Source organism: Cuculus canorus, chromosome 6, assembly GCF_017976375.1.
Source record: "Cuculus canorus isolate bCucCan1 chromosome 6, bCucCan1.pri, whole genome shotgun sequence".
Classification (NCBI taxonomy): Eukaryota; Metazoa; Chordata; class Aves; order Cuculiformes; family Cuculidae; genus Cuculus; species Cuculus canorus.
In genome coordinates, this window is record NC_071406.1 from 36,001,416 (window position 1) to 36,025,338 (window position 23,923).

The 23,923-nt window shown below is 38.0% G+C and overlaps 1 long non-coding RNA gene across 3 annotated transcripts; it reads right to left on the reverse strand.

Moving 5' to 3' along the window:
* Positions 1-522: 522 nt before the first annotated feature.
* On the reverse strand, positions 523-23,560 carry LOC128852475 (uncharacterized). 3 transcript variants are annotated; one of them, XR_008450350.1, is made up of 5 exons: positions 9,937-10,537; positions 8,101-8,298; positions 6,836-6,967; positions 2,821-4,898; positions 523-2,247 (listed from the first exon to the last, which is right to left on the reverse strand). It is a non-coding gene; the product is annotated as an uncharacterized LOC128852475 (long non-coding RNA). The 3 variants fall into 3 exon arrangements; XR_008450349.1 differs by lacking the exon at positions 9,937-10,537 and adding an exon at positions 23,363-23,560 and having other exon boundaries at positions 523-4,898; XR_008450348.1 differs by having other exon boundaries at positions 523-4,898.
* Positions 23,561-23,923: the final 363 nt, after the last annotated feature.

The window sequence follows — 23,923 nt, forward strand, 5'->3', positions numbered from 1 at the left end:
GTCTTGCATTTCAGGAAAAGCTTGCATAGATGACAGTGTAAGAGAGCTGCACTTAAAATTATTAACTCAAAAGCTTTACATTCCTATTTCTTTGTCTCTTGAATCTAACTTTTAATAAGCCAAATTTTCTGTTCCACCTTGAGCTGGCAGAAACTAAAGTAAATGTATCTTCCTGATTTCTGCCAATAGCTACTAACAGCACTTACTGCTTCCGGGTGATGCAGCTGCTCTGTATCTGCATACACAGAGCTCAAACTCTTACATTTAACAATTATTTTAGACTTTTATATCTGTAACTATAAAGAAAAAGTAGTAAAGCTAATCCCCCAAAGCCAGATGTTACCGCCTATCATATTTTGTTGTTATGCCCAGCGGTAGAAGAGTAACACAAATGATACCCACAGTAGTACTTACTGTTGAGAGTGTGTGCATCTGAAAGCATGTGAACACGGTATTTTGCTCCTGAAACAAAACATGGCATCCTAACCTAGATAAGAGAAAATGCTGTTACAGCACAAGTAGCCTTGTAATATTTAGACATGGTAACAAATACAACAGAAAACAAAAGAACTCCAACCAATCTCATTACCCGTTGCCACAGAGTACCATTCCATTATGATAAACATTCCACCTTCTGCAAGACAGGAAGAAACTATTCATAGTGCTTTACTAGTACAGCTTGCACAGTAATGCCATGGCAGTCACTGTCAAAACAAATTATCTAATTTTAAGTTTTAGCTTTTTATAGTTATCCTGAAAAAAACATGTGCAAAGAAAATTAAAAAATCACTCTGAACTAGTGGACAAAATACACACCAAAGGGAGTAATACTCATTGTGAACACCAAGGCTGCAGACTGATCTATTGCACACTGAAGATAAATAAACGGAATCCAAGTAACACAATTAAAATCAAACCCCTGCTGCTCCTTAGTTATTATCGGACCACAGTGTCTGAGGGTGCTGTAGTCATTGAGAGTCACTATTAACCTTTGAGAAAGAACAAGCTGAAACCAAATGCAAAACTCCAGCATGTCTAGGTGTGATGGTGCAACCATTTGTGTTAAAATCCATGCCTGAGACTGGAATAGGCAAACGGAGAGCAGAGGGACAGCAGGTAGATGTGCCCACGCGTGCATTCTGGGCTCTGGTGAAGGAGGTTTTCTAGAGCTACAAAACTAGGTGTTACACACAGATAAAAGCAATGAGTACAACGTTTAGGAACAGTGGGGTCGTTACTACTTATATTGCAACAGCATTAACACTCAAAGGGCATTTAACACATGAGCAAATGCAGATCTGGACACAAAAAACATAAAAAAAAATCAACCTTTTTCAAAGCTCAGAGAAAAGCCTAAGTAAGGTCTATTTTTACAGATGCTGCTCCTATAAATTGTTAGCAATTAACAAAGCAAAAGCTTTTTCCCTGTCACTTCATCCTTATCCACTGCAATCACTCTCTTTCAGGAGAGCATCTTTAAGCTGCAACAAAAGCCTGACTGGAATTCCAGTGCTGACAGCCCCTTGTTTAAAATCAGAATTGTTATCTGTCATCCTGCAGCTGCATATTTGCAATAACTTCTAAAACATACTGCCTGAATGAAGGATTTAAATTCATCCACATGGAGTTCATGCTTCATTTGAGACAAATAACATGTATGATTGCCTTTTAAATTTAAATTGGTTTTATCACTGCCCAAAATAAAAATGTGCACACTAAGTTGTGAAGATCTTTGCAACTGCGGTTCCTAATGACTGTTTAAAAGTTTTTTTCCCCTTGAACAAAACTCACCACTTTATAAATGAAAACTGCTATAGAGGGAAAATATCTTCTGATTAGTGCTAACCCACATAAAGCTTAATACATTGTTTTATGTGAATTTTACAGAATGTATGTGATACAGAAAAATCAAAGCCTCTAAAGCAATTTTTCTGAGAAAGTGCTTACGTGCTATCATTAATTCCTGTCTTAAGACAGAGTTTGAGACAGAGTTTAAGAGTGCCGTTCTGCACCAGGAATATATTCCTACATAAGGAAATATCAACTGCACAAATACTGAAGGGGATAAGCTTGAATACCAGTAGCTAGTTATGTGGTTCCTTACCTTAATATTTGCAAATGAATCGTGACAAAGGTGTGCCTGTAGCAGAAAAAGAGTCTGTGGAGATTCTCATTGCATTGGACAGGGATCAGTGTTAAACTGGCCGTGTCTTTGAGACTGTGCAGCAAACATCAGGTGTATTCCTCCTGAAAGAGGGTGATCACAGACCGTTGCTCCATGTCGTGACAGTCCATTGTATGTGCAATAGCTTTGCATATGAATATATGAGAAAACCACCCCCTGAGTTAGTAAGGAATGATGATCTTTCAATGTTATAAGTATATTGCTCTGAACAGAAATACCTGTTGAAGTGTTTTATGTTAAACACAATGATAAATATGATGATAGAAACATTGGTGAGTGTATTAGGTTTAAAGGAAAGGGAACAACACCTCCCCTAATGAACTACTTTGTGGTTTTATAAATGCACTGCCAAAAAGCTTAAAATCAGAGTATTTTTACAAGTACGTAATATGAAAGGCAGACTTAGACAGGTGAAGACTTTGTCCCCTAAGGTACACTGGACATAAGACCTTAAACACCACTGAAGAGGTAGGAACACAAATAATCACATTTTATTTAGCTAACTTTGAATCTGAGCCAAATACGTGCATTTAACAGAGAGCTCAAAAGCACATTTGGCAAGGTTTCGCAGAAGGATCTGTGGCTGTATATTCCACAGAACAGGATCCATAGCCCAGTCTGTTTTGGTTACTCACAAGGGACTCCCATCTCGAGATTCCTAACGGACCCGAGGAACGGTCTTCAAGCTCTGGCTCCTTCCATCATGTTTCAGGCAGATGATGATAACAGTAAGAGTTTCCTTGTTCAAGGGTCTCTTTCAATATTCTGTGGACAGATCGTCACCATGGAAACTTCCAAATCTGCAAGAGCTCTCAGATGACTTGAAAAATTGGAATAAAATTTCATTACTACTCTGTGGTTTGTAATACAGCGCAGTGATTCTGCCTGTTTTTTTTCATATTCACAACTCTTACAAAAAGCATCTTTGTATAATGTAATTGAAATACACTTTATGCAGGTGAGGCACTGGATTTACTACAAGAATTTATAAAGTAAGAATATCAATTCCTTCAAAATCTTCATAGCAAATACCTGTGGTGAAACTAACTCCATTTCAGATAATGTCGAGATTCGTACTCTGACCCAAAATAGTCCCTTTTGAGCCCAGATCTGTATTAGCTATGAGGTGTAGAAAATGTTTCCCTTTCTTTTTTTGGCAGTAGAAAATGACAGCATTATTTTTCATTTTCATGTAAAGGTAATTACCTTTTTTTTTTTCTTGTTTTTCTGCACAGGGACTTGTTTGCAACAGTGAGAAGTGCTGTAAATAGTCTCCTCTAGCTGTAATTAAAAAGCTGATTAGAATGATCTGTAATTGAAATATAAGAAAGTCTTAATGAGGAACGTTGAATTGGGAGCCTTGTACAGAAATCAGAAAAATATTGAAAGGAAAATGCTCTTACAGCTCCGTCCATAATTTTGCAAATGTGTTTTTGTTGCGGACACTAACTGTCATACATACAGTTACTTTCTTGTTGCATAAAGGAGAAAAGATTTTTTTTAAAAAATAGTCAGGCAACATGGGGGTTTTTTTTAGAAATACAAATACTTAACGTGGAAAAATAGACTTTTCCTGTAAGTTTGAGCGCAATATTTCACTTTGCGCCTCACTTTCTTTCCCAGGACCTCAGACCTCGGTGCTTCCCTGGCAATAGCAGCATTTTTTATTTTATTTTTTCCAAATAAAATCCTCGTTTCTCAGTACAAAGACCCAGCACCCAGCAGGTACCTGCATCCCTGGAAGATGCTTTCCCTCCCACTGTCTGTCTCCAAAGGTCTTAAGAACTGGAGGCAGTACTGCTCCAGCCCCTTTTTCCTGAGCCTGCCCGCTGTGCAGGTTCCGCAGGAGGAGAGCAGCAGGCAGTCCCCAGCACTCACTGACTTTCCGTTTCAGCAAAGGGACACTCAGCACAGGAACAAAGTAAGCGAAGCCTCCGAGGGTCTGTAACTCACACCTGTTTCCTCAGCAAAGTTGTTCAGGCACTGGGGAATAACTGGCGTCGCGCCTTCCTGCAAGAATGCACTGAGCTGGTTTGCTGGCCGTCCTCTCATTGCTGGGCTGTGGCATCGCTGCCCTCCTCTTCAACGCTCCCTGTTTATGCTTTTTAATGCTGAGAAGGAATGCCCATCAGTTTCTCCAAGCAGAGGCAGCTGGGAGCTGAAAGCCAGACAAATCTAAAAATTCATCATCGTATTCCTAGTCCAGCAGAAGCATAAAAATAAATTAAGCATAAAATGCTAAACATTCACAGTCGGTATTGAACACTCTGGCAATTCTGCAGACACACGAAGCAATAGTAGCACGCGAAGCCTGTGGGACACTGCTACCGGAAAACACCCACACCAACAAAAACCACTTGTGCAGAAAGGACAGTCGGTAATTTAAGAACTCCAAAGAGTCCTTCTTCTATCATTCCAAAAGAATTGTGTTTCAGAATAAAGAAACATTGCACATCGCTCTACTTACAGGCGTTCCCCACTTACTTTCCAGGCACACACATGCGGATGAGAGGAAAAGTTAAAAGGGAACCTGATGCTTCCCCGACCAGCACCAGTGGGCACAGCCCATACGCTTAAGAGAAAGCACAAGGCAGCAACTTTATACATTCTTCTCTTTCTTTTTCCTTCCTTGAATTCCCCTGGCCCCTTCTTTTATTTCCAACACAATATCATCTGTGATTCCACATGATGAACTCCTGAGCCATCCAGTTGCCTGCAATGGGTGCCAAGATAAAGGAATCATTCCTCTTTCTCTTAAAGCAATATTTACTGTTGCAGGTGTTTACTGTAGAATTTAAATTTGTCTCTTGTTTCCAGACTACGTAAGAAAGTTCTCGTGAACTTCAGTAAAGCAGTTTAAATAAGATGTATAGACCAACCTCACTGACTAAAAATGAGCATGCCCTTTTTAAAAGTTGAAAACGTTTTCTTTTTCACTAATGTCTCCTTTGGTTGCAGCTGAAAACAAAATATGAATGCAATAAGAATGACTAGTCTAGCAATGGTTCACCCTGAACTATAACTAACTGAATTGTACAGGTTTAGATTATACAGATGTGGATGTACACCATCAAATGATTAAAAGAAAATATAAAAATCAAGTTTGCCCCACTTGTTTCACCTGCCCCTTGAATTGGTATTGGCATCACATTCACAATCAGCAGCATCTCTGTAGTTTACCCATGGAACACTTTCGGGCTCATTCCCATCACCACCTTATTAACAACCACTATGAGACCATAGATTTCAGCTGATGCGCTGGGTTGTGTTTGGCCAGCTGACCCCACAGCCTCTGCGCTCGTTGTGACTTTCCTACAGGTTCTGCACTACCTTTGTTTGAAGTCCTATACATTTCTTTCAAAGCATTTATTTGAAGTAGTCTCTGAAAGTTTATCATCACTTACTGGGAGGAACAACATAAGATTTTAAAACTGACAATAGGGGCGTCCACTAACCAAGGGCGTGACAGCTTCTATGCATGCTGAGGGGCAGGCTGTGTGTTTAGCAAGATACACTTAAAGAATCGTAGTTTTCTTCAAGTTGCAAATAATTGACATTTACTGGAGAATGAGAGTTACCTCGAAGGGAGAGAATATGCTCTGAAGTACATTAAAATACACAATGAAAAAATTAAATTAACAGTGCTTTCAGAAACTCTAACACCCAAATTATTACCTTTTCCAGGCCTATTTTATTATGTTTTCAGGCTCACAATGAACTGAAATATGTGATGTATTACAATCACTATATGTATGCCTGGCTTCTGAGTGCAACTGGAAAGAACAGAGGGGTATCTGGCAAAAATGTGTTCCACCATTGCTAAAATTGGAGTGGGTTTTATTACTGCTGCATCATTACAATAATTTGCAGGATACTGTAGTGAATCTCCTTTTCTGGATCCAAAGTGACTTTGAACAGTCCAGATAATGCACCACTGCAGGATAATTACAGGTCCAAGGTTACACTTCATTGCTTAAAGGTGATGTTTTAATTTAAAGGATGATCCTTTAAATTATTTAGATATTAATAGATCATCATCTATTATGTTATTAATAATTATGATATTAACTTATCATAATCTTTATACTCTGATTTTTGAACATTGCAGCTCAAGGGATATACTAAAGCTACATGAAATACGGTCTTTTGAATGCAGGGAAAGACCACCAGACTTTTCCAGATGTGCAGTATTGCCTGTCAGTATAAATAGCTGTTTAAGAATTGGGAACATGAGAACCCCTCAGTAACAGACGGTGTGAGCAGCATGTGCTCATTTCAGTGATGACAGCAAGCGCAATTCAGAAAAAAAGGTCTTGCTTCTCCTCACTTGCTTTGAACTCATCATTTTATTTTTGCAAGCTTTCTTCTTCATCTGTAAATACTTCACATGGCCACGTGATAGGGAATTACAGTATTATGTCCCTCCAACTATGTGTCATTCAAGTTAATCTGCTTTGTTTTGAGATTCAAAGTCAATTCATCTGCAGATTAGTTTAACTGCTTCTGAATTCTGCAGTGACAAGCAGCAAGCTGCAGACCTATGGAAGCTTGCAGTGGGAGTGGAAAAGAGGAGCCACTGTCCCGCCAGAGCTCCAGAAACCTGCAGCCAGGACCCGATCTCTAAGTACTTATGACAAGATCCATTTTCACCTGTCAGATCCATGAAGGTCTGTGACCACCCAGCCATCTTGACAATCAACTAGTCCAGATATCCTTTTTTAGCTGACACTGTCTGGTGCTGGATTATTCCCTTATTCTTTCCTTTAAGCCATTCAGCAACATCTGCAAAAGAAAAGCTCCTTGAGACTTCCACCTCTCATGTGAATTTGAACAGGGATAAACATATTCTGGTGCTCCTTTGTTTAAATATTTAGTTTATTTAGTTTTCTTGGCTCCTCTGAGTCTATCTTGGCCCAGTTTTAAGAGCCAAGATGTTCTTTTCAACATCTAATATCTTTTTTCTAAATAGTTTTTTAAAAAGCCGCTGCAGTACACATTAGAAAGTGCTTCATACACTGGCAGTTCACTGCAATATTTCTTCCAGACCAGTTATTCTATAACTCCCCTCGTGGACACTGTTCCTCCAGAATAAAATAGGGCTGCAAGATTTTATTCTCAATTTGCTTTATTCACGTTGGAACAAAACATTTTAACCGTAAATAATTTTTTTTCTGGAATATCCACTCTGGCAAATTTCCAAGCACGGTTGTCCCCTCAGTAGCTAATGAGGAAGAAAAACATAAGGCTCTGCAAGACTCCAGGGCATATTTTGGGTCTGTAAATCAGCAGTCTCTATATTAGGTCCTTGAAGAATATTTTTTTAATAATTTTGTGCTGAAAATTGTTGTTCTTGTATGGTTGCCATGTGACTCCATATCTGGTACGGCCCACCATGCAGCAAGCAGTCACGGTGGTAAAAATGTACTGTACTAACTTGTGATTTCTCTATTAAAAAAATCTGGCCTTGCTAAAATACATAAAGAAAGACAACACTTGCAGAAAGCTTATATTCAAGCCTTCAATAACCATGTCACTAAAAATCTGTGCGTGGGTGTATGTGTATTTTACAAATGCACAAAAGCACAGAAACTGCAACCAGTGTTTGCAAGAGTATCAAAGCAGGATATTTACTCAGGCCATAACTTTGGTTCTATTCCTGTGTAACTCTTCCGAGCTCAGTATTCTGCAGCGTATGGGACTTCAGAATCTTCACCCAGGAGGCAGCCTAAACTTGCAGGCAAAGAAACAAACCCACTCTTTTCTCAATCTAGGTCACACTCATTCCGTGTGATTTTCTGTAACAACCAGCGAATGCGTTAATCAACAAGCTTTCAACCAGCAAAAAGCTCTAAGCAACAAAATCCACTGAAATTTACAGGACTGTCTTACCGGTGGAAGCTCATGGTACGTGATACCTTGTCATCTGCCAGGCTTCATCCCAACGACAGAGACTCGTCATGTGAGAAGTCTGACAGAAATATTGCCCGACCTGTGCTCTTTGGTGGAACTCAGTGCCCTTCATACAGGACAGGATGCAGAACTGCTGCTGTTTGTTCATTTTGCTGCTGTGGTCTCCATCAGAGGTGGTTTGGTAGCATGGGAAAGATCAGGTTCTAAATCAAATGGCAATAAAAAAAAATGTTATAGATTAAACTCAATTTCCATTGCTCCAGGAGAAATACAGTAACTAAACTCCCCTCGAAGAAATTAATCAGTTCAATCTTTTTTTAAAAAAAAAATTATTTATTGCATGACGTTTTCCAAATATTGAGGAAATAGTGAAGGAAAGAACTGTTTGTTAATTACTAAAACATGATTCTGTTTTTAGAGAAGGTTGCTGGTTTTAAAAGGCTAAGATAAAATATGGAATACAAAATCAAAATACGTAAAAGTCATAAAAAATACAGAATACAGAAAGCAAAATCTTGAAATGCTAAAATTTCCTGTATTCCCTTCTCTCTGGTCTTCTGTCATTATAGCAAACATATCCTGTGTTTATTTTTCCCTGACATTTGCCTGTTGTCAACATATAGCGTCATTTCAGACTGGGTAGATTAAAGTTACTCTCATCTTCCATGCTTTAATTGTTGGTGCAGGTCCCTAATTTCAAACCTCTGATTGCTGCACAGGTTTATCTTACAAACAGCACAGTCCTATCTACCTTTCAGACCTGCTCTAGATGCAGGCTCCTGCTTTCCTACCAGCTGTTTTCCTCAGGTTCTTGAGCCACCTTTTACAGGCTCTGGATAGACTTGTTTTTCCTAAGCCCTTTCAACCACACTATTTAAGCTTAACGATGATTGTGTGACAGTGGGTTGGATGAACTCTAAACGATTACATTGCAGTAGTTTGTGTTTATCTGGCCCCTGGTGCCCTCCCAAAGCCGACTGTCCTCCCACAACTTTGACTTCTCAGCAGCGAAACCGCATTATCAGTGGTTCCATACCATTCCACTCACAATCCAGATACAACGAGGCACATCTACTGCGTCGGTTAACGCAGAGTAGGTATTCTCTCTCATTTCAGCTGAAAACCAGCTAAGACCTACCTCATTTTTTTTTCTCATGTATTTTAGTATTTTGCAGCACTCAGACTTGCAATTTAGCAGGTCATTTAAACACATCTGATTCCTGGTACTGAGAAAGATCCATACCTCCTCAATGACTTTATACAAACACCTCCCCCAATTTACACAGTCCTCTCAATCCAGTAACAGTTAACATACATCATGATATGTATTTAACATCTTTCAAGAGACAACAGCAAACTTTCTTAACACCTTTCAAGAGACAACAGCAAACTTTCTTAACACCTTTAATAACATTTAAAAGTTGCTTGCTTCTGTTCTCAAATACAGCGTTCATACTGTAGGCTAAATAAGACAACGGTGGGTTTGGTTTGCGTTTTCTGATGTCACTCAAAGCAAACATGCTTTGGGCTTTGTGCTTTTAGTCAGTGCACCCGAGTCCTTGAAATATTTCATGTTTACACTCAGTTTGGAAATCGTGATTTTGTATCTACAACACTCATTTGTCTGCTCTTAGAAAGGAGAAGAATTTGCCAGCATAATTTTTGCAATTGAATTTCTTCATTTCAGAGAGTTTCGAGCAACTTGGCCCTTCCACGACTACAGACTTTTTTCCCCAGCCCAACCCAATTAGATTACGAATATTTTGTTTATCTGATCACAATAGCAATAAGATTTGTTAGCGTCTGCAATGCGCAAGTTGCAAAACCCCAGTTTCGCTTACAGCAGGACTGTGCCAGTGTTCTTGGAAAGGTCTCCAAACAGCTGAAGTTTACACTTGTCGTCCCAGTAACATAACCACTCAGACTAGTCGCTAAGACCTCGGTCCAGCTCTCACCCCATCGCAAAGACTGCTGATTCATGCGGCTACGTTAGGCAAAAGCATCTCCATAAAGGCACCCTTCCAAAAGAATCAATACGCTCTGTCAGCTGTGGCAGGCAGGACGCTTACTGTGACCTACTTATAAATCTTTGTGCACTCACCTCCTTCCCAGGATTATTACATCCAGTATCTTTTGTTGTATTGTCATTTAGCTATAGGCTGACATTTCTATTTCTTTCCAACGCTGTTTGAACTTCCATGGGATCTCCTGTTTCCTCTTTTAGGTTTCTAACTAAATCTCTATACTGTTATACTTGCCTTGTGTTCAGCAACGTATCTGAAGCACTGAGAAGTCCTCAGACTGCAGCCTGCTGTAAGAGAGTCCAAAAGGGCACAAGACCACAAAGAGCTTTTTCTTGAGCTTAGTACAGAAAAGTACCAACTCTTGGAAAAATACCTGACATATATGTCTTTCAAATTATAGTTTTCTAAAGAAATGAAACTGTTCCCTTTCACGCTGTTCGTAGAGGCGAGGTAGGTGTATACTGAAGCCACGCATAACACCTAAAGTGGAGTGGAACCAAAATGAAAATACAGATGAATTTGGCACCATTTTCTTCAATCCATAGTACAGATAATTTATTTTTTTTTCTGAATTTACATGTGTGAAGTAAAGAAACTAAAAGCTGGGGGAGAGGAAAGGAATATTGCTCTTAGTCATCAGAAGCTTTCTCCAAATCCTGTTTTCCTCTTAAGATAGACACTTCTGCTGCCTGGCATGTTTTTTGTGAATTTACTCTTATGTGTCTGTTTTCCTCTCACTGACAGCAAGAGAGTGTGAACTTTGAACTGTGAATTGCTTTGAACGTTCTCCAATTTTTAGCATTATTTCTGTTCTTTGAAACGTATTAACAACAATCTTCAGAGGACACACTGCAATTTCAGACATCCAGATTCAATATTTGATAAAAAGCAAAAGCAGCTCTGGGGACAATGCGGTCCCTAAGCTAGAGATGTTCTGATTGCTTGTCAAGACCATCAGGAACAAAGGATACAATGCCCAGGGGCTGGAGGAGTCTCCTCCAAACAGATTACTGTACTAGTTTGCCTGGAAATAGTATCACTGCCTACAATGTAGTGATGTATGTTACGTGCTCTTAGACTTTTTCATTGTTCTCTCTGCCACCCCCATGACAGATAAACCTCCTAGGGTGAATTGTGTCGCATGTAACATAATGAGTTATTGAAGATAAGAAGCTGCAAATAAATGTTTTTCTTACATTGAGTTCATATGCATTTTGTTGGAAATGTTACAAAAAGGAGTATTTGATAATTGAATTACTGCGCTTTGTCTACTGAAGTCACTTCCTGATAAGCAGCCAAACAAATTTTCTAAAATAAATAAACGAGACAGCTTGAATAACCCAGGAATCTTGGCTGGTCACAAATGGTGCAATATTAATCTGGCTAAGACAACCTATGTTATTACTTTACTCCTAAACAGAATGTATAAGCCAACTGAAAACAGTATGAATTTATTGCAGCATTCAGATTTCTATATTCAAAGAGGTAAAACCATTTGCAGCAAAACACAGTCAAAGATATTAACACCACATTCTACCTCAACCTTTGGTTTTATTTTCCTCCCCAAAGAAGAGGTTTTGCAGATAATAAACTGCATTTTCATAAAACATGTTTAAAATGTATGTAAGAAGCCCCAAGAAGCCGCAGCTTTCACCTGAGGCTCACGATGAAATAAACACTATTCCTACAGAATTTAAAAAGCAAGTTAAATGGTATCTGTAGAATATAAGTTAACTAGTGCTGAATGTGCTTGTCAGGCATTTTCATACACCTGAAATCAAAGAGAGCACGCAAACTCCAAACATCCCCAAAAACTTTTTGGATGTTCAACTAAATCCATTCCTGATGTATTATCGGAAGCAGTTTCCATCCTCAATAAATGTCTTTCATGTTCTGCCATCATGTCAATGAACCTTTGCAGTCACGCTTTGTCTTCTATAGAAAACTGAGCCATGGAAAGCAGCTTTCTTTTCTTCACTTTTACAGTAACTACTTTTTCAATGTTATGACCTTAATTCAGTACATTTTGTTGCACTTTAAAAACACTCCCTGGATTTAGAGCAATAAAATTGAAAAGCTTCTCAAAAGTTCTGCTAACTAGAAAGCATTCTGTTTCTGGATATGAGAGTAGTTATATAAATAAATGGGTTTGATAATTAATCTAATGCTTAAAAGCTATCAATCCTTTATGGGAGCATTCTTAAATCAGTTTAAAAACTTCTACGCTATTGGAGATGAAAGACTCCCAAGTGAAAGTAATAAAGATTGGCAAATGTTCTTTACTAAATCTGCTGTCCTCCTGACCCTCTGCTACTGGAGAAAGGCGTAGTGGCATATTTACCACCTAATCAGATTTGAAAGAATTCTAGAGCACAAAAAATGAAAGCATTCCACAACTAAGTTCACTCTTTAAAGCAGAGGAGCACTTAACATTACTGCGCAGCAAAGTGACCATGCTTAAGTGCATTATCTTTTCACCTAAATCTTAGACCACGTTAAAATGCCTTCACAAACCCTATGAATTTAATTGATTTAGACTTCAAATTAGATGATTTAGGGAGATAAAAAGTGCAGACTCTTCTTTACAAATTTTGAATTATTTTTCAGTTTGGGTGAAAGTACAGGGTGTAAATTTCTGTTTATAGAACGCAGTTTAACCTATGACATCATTAATAGTCCAGAACACCACTCTGTCACTCTGTTTACTGTGGCTAAGAAAAAGAACCAACCCAACAACTATATAAACACCCAATGGCAACTTTCAAAACAAAAGCTACCTGTCATATCTGAATTGCTCTGAGACTACTTCTAGGGAGTTATTATACATGTGTGCCTGAAAGAAACAATAATTGCCAGGTAATACCATGCAATATGTAATAATTACTGAACATTGCTTCTATTTTCTCCTTCCTCTTTTCCCTCATCATCTTATTTCCTGGGGCAAAAGTTCACAAACACAGGACTGTCACATCTGTTTGCAAGATGACTGTTACCGCTGAGGCTCTCAGCAACTTCAGTTTACAAATATTTGGCTGCAATAAGAGATTATGTGCTTTTTATTGTTAGGGGTTTTTTTCACCCAGAAAGAACTCTTGCATAAAACTGCTATTAACTCCACCTTAATAACGATAGTCAGTGCTCTAATGAGCAGACTGTTATTTATTACTACCATTTATTTGTATTTTGTAATAGTCAAAACTCCATAAAGGATCAGAGCTACACGCTGCAAGAATCTGGAGAGACACTACCTTTACACTGGAGCATTTACAGTTTTCATCAGAAAACAAATAAAAAACAATTTCTCCTCCCTCCCCCCCCAAAAAAATCCCAGGGAACCCAGAAAATTCTAGCCAATAATAAGGTAAATAATCTTTGTTCGTGCATTCGAGTTAACAGTAATTAGTTGATAGTTTGCCTTCGGGGGAAAAGCTGTAAATCTGTTAGCTAAATGTATCGAAAACCAATATCATTTGAGCTTGATAAAGAAAGAACTGAGAAGAAAGATACAGCCCGCCTGGTTGGCATAGTGAAAGGTCTTACTGGCAATATCTTGCACAAACTGAAGTAGGGAGGTTGCTAGGGGAATATGGCTATAGTTTGTGCAGCCAGGGCCAGCCCAAAGGAGCGGCGCTGCGTGGTGGTTAGTTACTTTAATTAGAGAGTTAAAGACTCATCTCAGACTGGTAAACACTCAGTTATTGAATTTCATAATGGAACATAAGGATATTTAAGAACATACATTGTTCATTTCTTCCACATTTAGAGGAAACATCATTTGGTGCAGAAATTATCCCAGTGTTTATAAACATCAGGATATGAATCACACCAAAATAGCTTCTTTGGTATACAACATCGGTGCAAAAATAGGTTGCTCTGAAATGTTCGGGAAAGTGCCTTTAAAAGCTCTGGATTAAATTTACTGATCAGCTGATCTTACCAACTGGCACATTGTGACAGCCCAGAGTTTGTGCCTTTACATCAGCCCTGGTGTATTCGCATGATTCCAAAGGATTTGCTTCTAAATATGCGTAGTGCTCAATATATCATGAGATCAAAAAAAACATGGGATAGTTCTGTCAAAGAATGACAAAGAACTGTGCACATAATCAGTTTCAAACTCGGGTCCCTTGTAACCTTGTCGTGGTTTGAATTGCTGAACATTCACAGGCTCTTAGTGACTTTATGAGAAACTCACCAAGTTACCCAACGGAAAAATAAAGCTTAAAGTGCCTTATAAAACTCTAGTTTTTTTGGACAAAGGCAGTTGAGTTTACTAAATGAAATTTTTTAGCAACTGAATTGCAGATTTTTGAAGGTCAAAGCACTTTTGGTGAAATCTTCCCGAGATACACGTCTAATTGAACAAAAGTCAAAGTGAATTTTCATTTGCTGTCCTACTTAAACAGGAAAATATAATTTTACGTGATACCACTTATGGCTTTAATAATTTAAACTGGAGCAGTTTGATGTGGTAATGGAATTCTTCTCTATCAGCCACTACCTTTATTTCAGAAAGCATCAAACCCAAGCTTTTTTGCCATTTATTCAGGGCATCTGAAATTGGTCTTCCATCATCTGACAGTTCCCTAGTCACTCTTCAGAAATCATTTGGAAATGTGCTTGATGTCAAACACTAAACCAAGCGGAGGCCAGCTGTGGAGAAAAACAGCAGCCAGGAAGACTGTGAAAAAAGCATGCTTTCACATATTGCTTTACTATTTGCTTTAAAAGTAGAACTGCTATATTAATAGCACGGACTTCTCAAACCTTGCAGGTTAACTTTCTCCTTGTCAAAAGTAATTCTATTTTATTCAATCTTTGCCTGTTTGCTGAAGAAGAATTTTTTCAAGGAACCAGAAAATACGTTTTTGGAAATATAAATTGTCTAATATATCACTCTGAGGAAAAAGAGATTCTTTTCACTGATTCTCCTGAATATTGAGCAGCTTTTATTAAGCAATAAATTCCCCAGATAAAATATTTTTTATCTGATAACAATCAAAAGAGAATTTACAATTTTGGTTGATAACTGCTGATAAACAGAGATAAAAAAAAGAATTGGAGGACCTTGTGCACTGCAACCCAGACATGTCATATATTAGTCTATGTGTTAATTTACTGTTTAGTTACCATAGAAGTAGGGACAATATGACAGATGAACAATCTGACTATCAGGGCTCAATAATGAAAAAAGCTTCAAACATTGAAAGGAAGAAAAGACAAAGTTTGTTTGGAACAACCCCTAATGGCAAAAAAGAGGCTACATTTAAAGATGATCTCATGCTTTTATAGTGGGGAAAGGAGTGTGCTCTGAAATACACACAAAAAATGTACAGTGGGTCATTTCTTGTACCGCTCTGTTTATGTTACCCATTGTCAGAGATACGGATACATCAGAATAATGGCATTGCTAACATCATCTCCAAAATTCAGAGAATTAATCACTGATTATGGTTTTAAATGATAAGCACAACAATTTCCTTTGAGTCATTCATCAAAAAGATTGGGAATTCTATCAGGAAGACAAATTCTACCAGCTCAACTTCTGTGATTTTTCACCTTTTGCTAAATAAGTCATTTACATTCCTTTTTATTTTTTCCATATTATGAGATCATTTCCAAAGCTTAAAATAACTTGGCAGCTCTACAAACAGTTTTCTGTTTTCTTAATATTTCCTTGTTTACTTATTCCGCGCATCAGAGTTTTGAACAGTGGTTTCCCAGCAAACTAGTAAAAGCTTGCAATGTCCTTTAAAAAAGATAAGAGACCTCCCCGGTCACACAGAGGGTGAGCTGCAGGGCTCGATTTTGGAACACCTTCTTGAGCACATTCTTGAAATGATTAATCCTATTGACTGCAGCAACGAAACTATTTTCTAAACCAATTGCTCACTATTGTGGAAAAGATTATATAATTGAGTCTGTAATACTGCAGATAAAAAGCTGAACTATTACTAGGATAACAGTAAAAGATCAAATTAAATCCAATTAGGCTCATCCATCCTATTATTTATATAGTCATTAAGCATGCATGTTTATGAAATATTGCCAATACACACATGGAAAATGTGCCATCATTTTTAAAAAATAAAAATGTAATCAGTTACTTCAATTCTCCTTCTTTTTCTACTCTTTAATTTACAATTTGTTTATGCTTTTAAAACTCTTCTCTACAATTCTGATGTTTACAGCAGCTGTTACAGCAGGTTCATAATAGAACTTCGATACAGCAACTGAGATACATAAATGCTTCTTTGTGATGAAACCTCTATCTCTGATCACAGATGACCCAACTTCTTTTTCAACAGGCAAAATCTACACCTACTCAAGGGAGTAATTTTAAGAGCTCTGTTACGTTTCTTAAAAGTGAAAAACACCTTGAGATTTAATCAAGGTATTGTAGATCATAACAGAAAGAAGCAAGGGTTTGTTGTTAGTGCCTCACTTTGTAAAAATAATAAAAAGAGTTTCCATAAATGCATGAATAATTCTATTTCACAATGGAAGAGAGGGCAGACCCCATATCTCCCGTAGGCGCGTTGTGAGCAGTTCTATGCACTTACACAACACGCTTCACTTCATCGCAAGATGCTTTGGGAGTTAATGATGCCAACTCTCAGAACAGCCAAAGCTCAGTGGTTGGACTTTGATGCATCAAACTAAAACCAGGAGCGCCTGGAAGCCAGGGCATAATTTGCGGAAATCAGAAAAAGCTCTACAGCTGCTTTGGGTCAGTGCAGCTCCACTGCAGTTGCCTGATTTCCATCAGATTAAGACCGTGACCATAAAAATTGTGGATAACACCACTGGCATATTGCAATTCAATCTTTGTCAATAAAAGATAGTATTGACCTGGCTGTTTTGAATTATTCCATTGTTTAACTTCTACAGCAGCAGCTCACTGTCCCATTACATGCATTGTGTGTATCCCAGGAGACCTCTTCCCACCATCTTTAAGAAAAGTGAAAATTTTACAGTTACTGCAAAACTCACAGAAATTCATACACTGCTGCTGAAAGCAAGAGAGTAGGGTTGTATTTTTTTTAGGAAAAAAAGGGTAGAATAGAAGAGAGAATTAAAAACAGTCGAAGGTGACTCCTTCTACTCGTATTAGGTATTAACATACACATAAAAGGTGACTATAACTTGAAACAACAGAGGTGAACCTTGGACTTCAGCTCACCTCTGTCATAAATATAATACTTAAAGAAATGAAAACAGAATCTATGTGGTCTCTTGTTACCACTACAGAAACTTGAAAGAATAATAGGAATTGTCGAGCTGCTCTCATTTTTTTAATGGCATTAATGGCATGGAAGTAATATTAAGTTTCATATTTTAGGAGATGTGTCTCTGAGGTGCCATGAAAACATCTGTTTTTTTAAGAGGCTTAAGACATACTTTCAGAAATTCAGACACTGATTGTCGGTGCTTGTGCTACATTCAGCACAACACACAAGTTGGCTGCAGCCGGTGTGTGCAACTATCATGGAAACATAAACTAGTAATAGGTTTCAGGCTGAATACGCTACAAAGGTGGCACATAGGGTGGTTAGTAAATATTTAAAATGGTTTAGTTACCAGGCAGATGGAGCCTCCGCTGGAAGTCACTAGGCCTTAGGAAAATAAATTTATAACCCTTCAAAAGCAAGTTCATTTTCCTCCTTTAAAGAACAACGGGGATTTTCCCTCTCACTCCAAAGACTTTCAGAACTAAAGCAGTCACTCTTGTCAAATGTATCTCTGAAAACTCCTGTCTCTCTCCTGAGCTTTTTTAGCTCTGCTACTTCATGTGGAATAACAATATATCCTGCTTCTAAATTAAGAACTTCTTCAATTATCTTATTGCTATCTGCATGTAAGTCACGTTTAAATCCAGGAGAACGGCATTCATTAAAGCCAGATTAAGGACATGTCGGGGAATATAGAATCCCCTTCTATAAAAATATCTTCTGGGAGTTTCAGTGTGTTCCAAACGTTGTTTAGTTTAATTTTAAGTAATTTTTTCTGTTTCTGCCTCGGATATACCTTCCTTAAGGTCAATTGAAAGAGACGGCTTTCCAGGCTTTTCCAAGGTGTCTGTCTCTCAGGCTAAAATCTACTCCGTTCAGCCTCCATCAGGGCTGGAATTCTTATTCTCCACCTCATTCTAATTAATCACTGGAGAATTTATTTCATGGACATAAATTGTAAGAACGTTTCCTTAGCACTCATATTGCTCTGTCACTGTGTCTGTGTTCTCTGCAGTACACACTTCACAATACTAACTCCAAAAAATGGACTTTTGCAGCTGTACTCCAAGCCATGTTTATTTTCACTCCTTCATGCTTAGACCATGCGTTTCAGGTGTAAATGTTAACAAGGGCTGCATGGGAAAGAACATCCAATGCAGCTTTTCTGGTACTTAACTCCCTGAAAAACATGCACCAGTGTCTCCTGACATGACACAGTCCCTCTGCTTAGGAAGAAGTATCATTCAGCACTGACACATTGAGCCCATAAATAATTTGAAAAGAGACCTTCATTATGGCAAACCACAATTTATTGAGTAAAATATACAGTATGTATTTGATCAAATCCAGGCTGTTAAACAGGCAGCCCTGCCTGGGGTGTCAGGCAGTCTGGATTCTATTCTATTAGCTCAGATCTAAACCATCAGGCAAGTCACTTCATTGCTCTCTTCTTCATCCCACATTCTTAAACGAGATAATAACATTTCTGTTTTTACTTGATCCCTTCAAAATATAAATTCTTCATGACATAAGTACTTTCTTACTATACATGTCTACTCTCCTGTGGCTTGGATTTTGTTTGGATTTTCCAAACGATTGCTTGTTTTACTAATAACAATGGAAACATTCATCACAGTATTCATTTTTAAGGCTAGAGCCTACAACAGACCAAGTTCCTAAATCCTTACCACATAGAGAGTCATGTAAGAGGTAAGCAAAGAAAAAGACGACAATTGAAAATTAGAGAAAAATGACCGTCTCATCATCAAAACAAATCGCTGCCAGTAGCAACTTGGCAGTTGGAAGCATCAAAGAGGAGAGGAGTAAATCACTGTAAATTATATTCTGGTGCTTCAGAACAATAAGGAAACAGAGATTTACTTTCAAATCCCTGTTTTTAAATTTTAGAATGTTTAAATAAACTTCAATTTTTTTTATTTTTTTTCCAAGTTCTGCACCTGCTTGCCCTTTGTTTCTTAGTTTGTTTTAGTTCTTGAGTTGCTTTTCCTGTTCTGCAGTGAGATTTGCTTTCCCTAACAATAGCTCTCAGTCAGGCCCCCCCTTTTATCCCTACATGTTTACACATATCACAAACAAACAAGGAGTCAAATTCACTCAGGAACACATTCTCAGAATTGTCTCCATTCTGTGGTTTTCTTCAGAGCATGCCTACTTTTGCTTCATGTGAACCCTAGATGAAACTTTCCTGCTTCACTGAGAACCTCTCAATGATCGTGGACCCCTCGGACTTACTCTGGATATATGGAGTCCTGCTTGTCGTTAGCTTATTGCCATTGTGGATCCTGTCAGTAGTGTTAAGAAACATTATGGAATCATAAGGCTGAAAAGACCTTAGAGATCATTGACTCCAGCTGTACCTGTCCACTACTAAATCACACGCCCAAGCACATCACCTGGCCACCTTTTAAACCCCTCCAGGGATGGGGACTCCACCACATCCCTGGGCAGCCGTTCCAGTGCTCGAGAACCCTTTCTGTCAAGAATGAGAGCATTGAAATTACTAGTGTCTTCTCTCAGTGGGAAACCTCATTAAAATTAATGGAAGTTTCTATTAACATTTTTCATTAAATCCTTGCTGAGGGGCTCAAAAGAGGCGTAAACAACAGCTTTTCTCACAACCGATGTACTATTCACAACAAAAGCCAAAGCAGTGGAGTGGCACATAGCATTTTCTGCCGTCCTGTTAAAGGACTGCCCTTGCAGGGGTTCAGCACACAGCCACTTCTACCCCAGAAGAAGCTTGGCTTTCGGGCAGGAAATGTGGCTCATGGTGGCCCCTCTGTTGATGGAACATTTGCTCAGTTTTCTTTGACTGCCGGAGCATGTAGGCAAGAGTTTTTCTTTGGTGCTGACACGGAGCCAAAGAAAATCCTCATTCACAGCAGAGATTCTCAGGGCACAGTTAGTGATCTTTGCGTAGATCTAACCACTTGCTCTGCTCTCCTACCGACTGAGCAGCTTTTCTCTCCCTCACCTCCTTGGCTGTACAGGGTTGCTGCGTCTCAGGGCACTGACCTCTTGCCTTTAGAAATGATACCTCAGAGTGGGGGAGAGTTGACTTATGCCCCTCCTGCAAATCCAAGTACTGCCATTGCAAATTCATTGCCATCCATAAGATTCAAACAGAAGTCGATGTGAAACTTCGCTTCTTAAAACGACAGGATACAGCCAAAAGCAGGAACAAGTCAACTGTGCTGCTGCTAGGAGCTGATTTTTAAACAAATTTTGTCCAATTTCAATCTCTGAGAACTTTTTCTTTACCTACAAAGCAGCGTTTCCTAACAGGATAGTGCATTTATCCTTTACTACCCCTACCTTCCCATAGGATCCATCGTTGCAGTGAACTGCATAGTCTCTCTTCTGCTGTGAAAATTTGGCAACAAAGGAAAAACACGACAAAGGTAAGAACAGCCACATCAAGACCACAGAAGACCGTTGCATTAAAGTTGCTGCAGGTTGTTTTCTGTAGCAATAAAGTCATCAGTTACTCTTCCAAAATTTAGAAAAAAAACATACAAACACAAAAATAAAAGGCAGTAAAGTAAGGACTGCAGAAGATAGATATATTACTGAGGAAAAGTACTTATTCTACCTAAAGCAATGAAAAACTTGAAACAAGCACATTTTCTAATGAAAGGAGGTACCTCAGGGCAGGCAGGGTGAATTCTGTGCCTACAATTAGAAGGAGGATTTATACCTCTTTTCAGCTTTTGGATTGCCATTTCACCTGTCCCACAATTAGGTAAAAATAAATAAATAGGAAAAATTGTCATATTTGCAAAAATGTATACAATATTTAAAATATTAAAGAAATAAAAGTTATTCATGAAACTTGGTCTGTTCTGCTGGGAATGTTTCAGGCATTAAAATAAAGACTGATTAAGTGTGCAGAACCATTCACTTCAAACAATTATCATCACGGACATTTCGTTGCAATTCCAATTTAAAAAGTGAGTTCGCACCCATCATAGGAAAGTGCAGCCTTTTTTTTTCTTTTTGGCAATATTATTTTATTTTAAACCTAGATTACAATTTCCAATGAGTCTTCTCAGCCTTTCTATTGAAGGGAAAAGTGTTAATTTTCAATATGTATGATGTTTTAGTGGAAAATTACAGCACCTTAGTATGAAACAGTGTTATTTTTAAGGGTGCAGGACAAGCTAAACATATTTAATTCACTGACATTAAACCAGATTAATATGGAATTCACTTTGTTTTAGTCACAAGTCAGACTAAACCTGCTTATTATGAAAGTGGTGTTTGTTTTGAGTAAGTTCATTCATGTCAGATGACTTTGCTCAAATAGTAGTATTTTTGTAATAGCAAAAAAATATAAAATACTGCTATATTTTCACTTACATTCCTGCCATAAATATGTTCGGTTAGCCATAGGTTCCGATCATTTTTAATATCAATAGTGCCTTTAATATAGAAATGACACAGACTCAAATGAAGTTCTAATAAATCTATGAAAAATTTACATTGCTAGTATGTAATTTATTACAAAGGAATAAAGAGATTTTCTGAAACAAGAGTTCAAAGAATTCTCTATAGATCAACAGAGTTTCATGGGGAAAATATTTCTTCCCTTTTCTTTAGCATGAGCTTTGTACAAAATTTTTGCTACTACCCAAAGTATTCTTTCACAATAATTCATGCTAAAAATACTAACATTATGGGAAACTATGCCTCATTTTATGTATGAGTTAACGAAATGACAAAAATTAGTTTAAGAAGGGGCACAGCATATGGGGGTGGGGAGAAAGGGTGAGCCTGGAGCCGCACGTAGAACAACTTTGCTTGAGAAATTACTTAGAAGGTAAGTTTTGAGTAGATGAACTCAGTATATTTAAAACACATGCATGTCCTGAATAAATGCAATAGAGTTTAACAAGAACCTAAGTCCAGATATAATAACAAATGCTGGAAACAGAGGCATACAAAATCCCAGAGTGACTATGAAAAATCCTTATGGTGTGCAATCCACGAAACAGAGAGAATTGTTAATACCACTGAAAGAGCACTGTGCAACTGAGATTGCAGGAAAGGAACTGGCACAAGAGGAAAATAAATCAAAGGCTAAACAAAACCTCTACATAAGAGAAAAAGAAATGGATCTAGAAGCTGTCAAGGAACTTGGAGAGTGTAACGTATAGAATGAGGCAATGCTACAAGGAAATGAATGTGGAAAGAGATAAGAAAAGTGATGAGAATGCAATAGGAAAAGCGTCAAAGAATGACATAACTGATGAAGTAAGGCAAGAAAACATGGGCTATAGGATGAGACACATGTCACTTGTGAGATCATCAATGAGTGCTACAGATCCTTTACATATCAACGAGGAACCTGCCAAAACACACCCCAAAACTTAATAGTCAAAAGCATTTCCATTGCTTTGCAACTGAGTGTTATAGTCACAAACACTTTATCTATTTGACTAAACATCTGAAAAGTAGTGTTCCTCAATTAATCGACAACTGTAATTTTCTTAATGGAAGTCTCTGCATTCTGAATAAATGAGTAAGTTAATTAGAATTAGAAATAACAATGGGGGGAATTTTAGAATCAGATTTGGGATGAAGAGGTGATATTAATGTATTACGAAGCCAGGAACAAACCAAATAATGATTAAGAATATTATAGGTTCTTCTCCATTTAAAAAAGAATCACATTTTTCATCATCTGAAGGGATTGCGCAGGAAGAAAATTGAGGAAGCCAGGGAATCTGTTCATGACATTATTTAGAAGTGAAGTCCTCCATCGTCCTGACTTGTATCTATCCCTTGAATGAAACACCTATTGTATGATATCTTTGCCTTTTTAGGACTGTGTGGTTACTTAGAAAGAAAGCTAAACTTAATAAATAACTACAATTTCCTAGAGTCGTACAAACAATTATGGCTAAACTCACAAAGGCCTCATGATCCTTGTGGAAGAACTGCATGCAGTGAAGTCATTCAAATTTCAAACCGATGTACAAAATACTCACTTGGCTGCTGAAACTAGAATGGTTTGTGCGCTGACACAAGTGACAGATGTCTGTGTCTGTCCAGATCCAGAACATCGACAGTTCAGAGCAGCTTCCTGCTCACTTCCAATGCAGTGCTCACCTAAACCCAATTAGGAACCACAAATTAAATGATTGTCCTCGACCTTTTGACGTTTGTTTCAGTCATCAGATTCAGAACATTGTCTAACATACACTAACAAGATCTGAGTCCCGCAAAATATGATTATTGCAACTTCCATTTTCCATAAAGGAAATAAGAAGGTTATCAAATACAGAATTTGTATAACAATCGACTCTGCTCCTACCATGGGAGTTCAATACGCGTCTTGTTCTTCCAGCTTCAGCTTTCACAGCAGCTAGCACCTCTCTACCTCTCTTTTTCTGCATTGAAAGAACATGGTTCCCTTAGTGGAATACGATGATTGATTGCTACAGCCCACTTAAATAAACTTTCATGCTGACTGTTTGCCAAGACGTGTGCATTTTGTGGTAAATTATGCTTATGTCTTGAGCCTACTTTGAGGACTTAATTCTTAGACA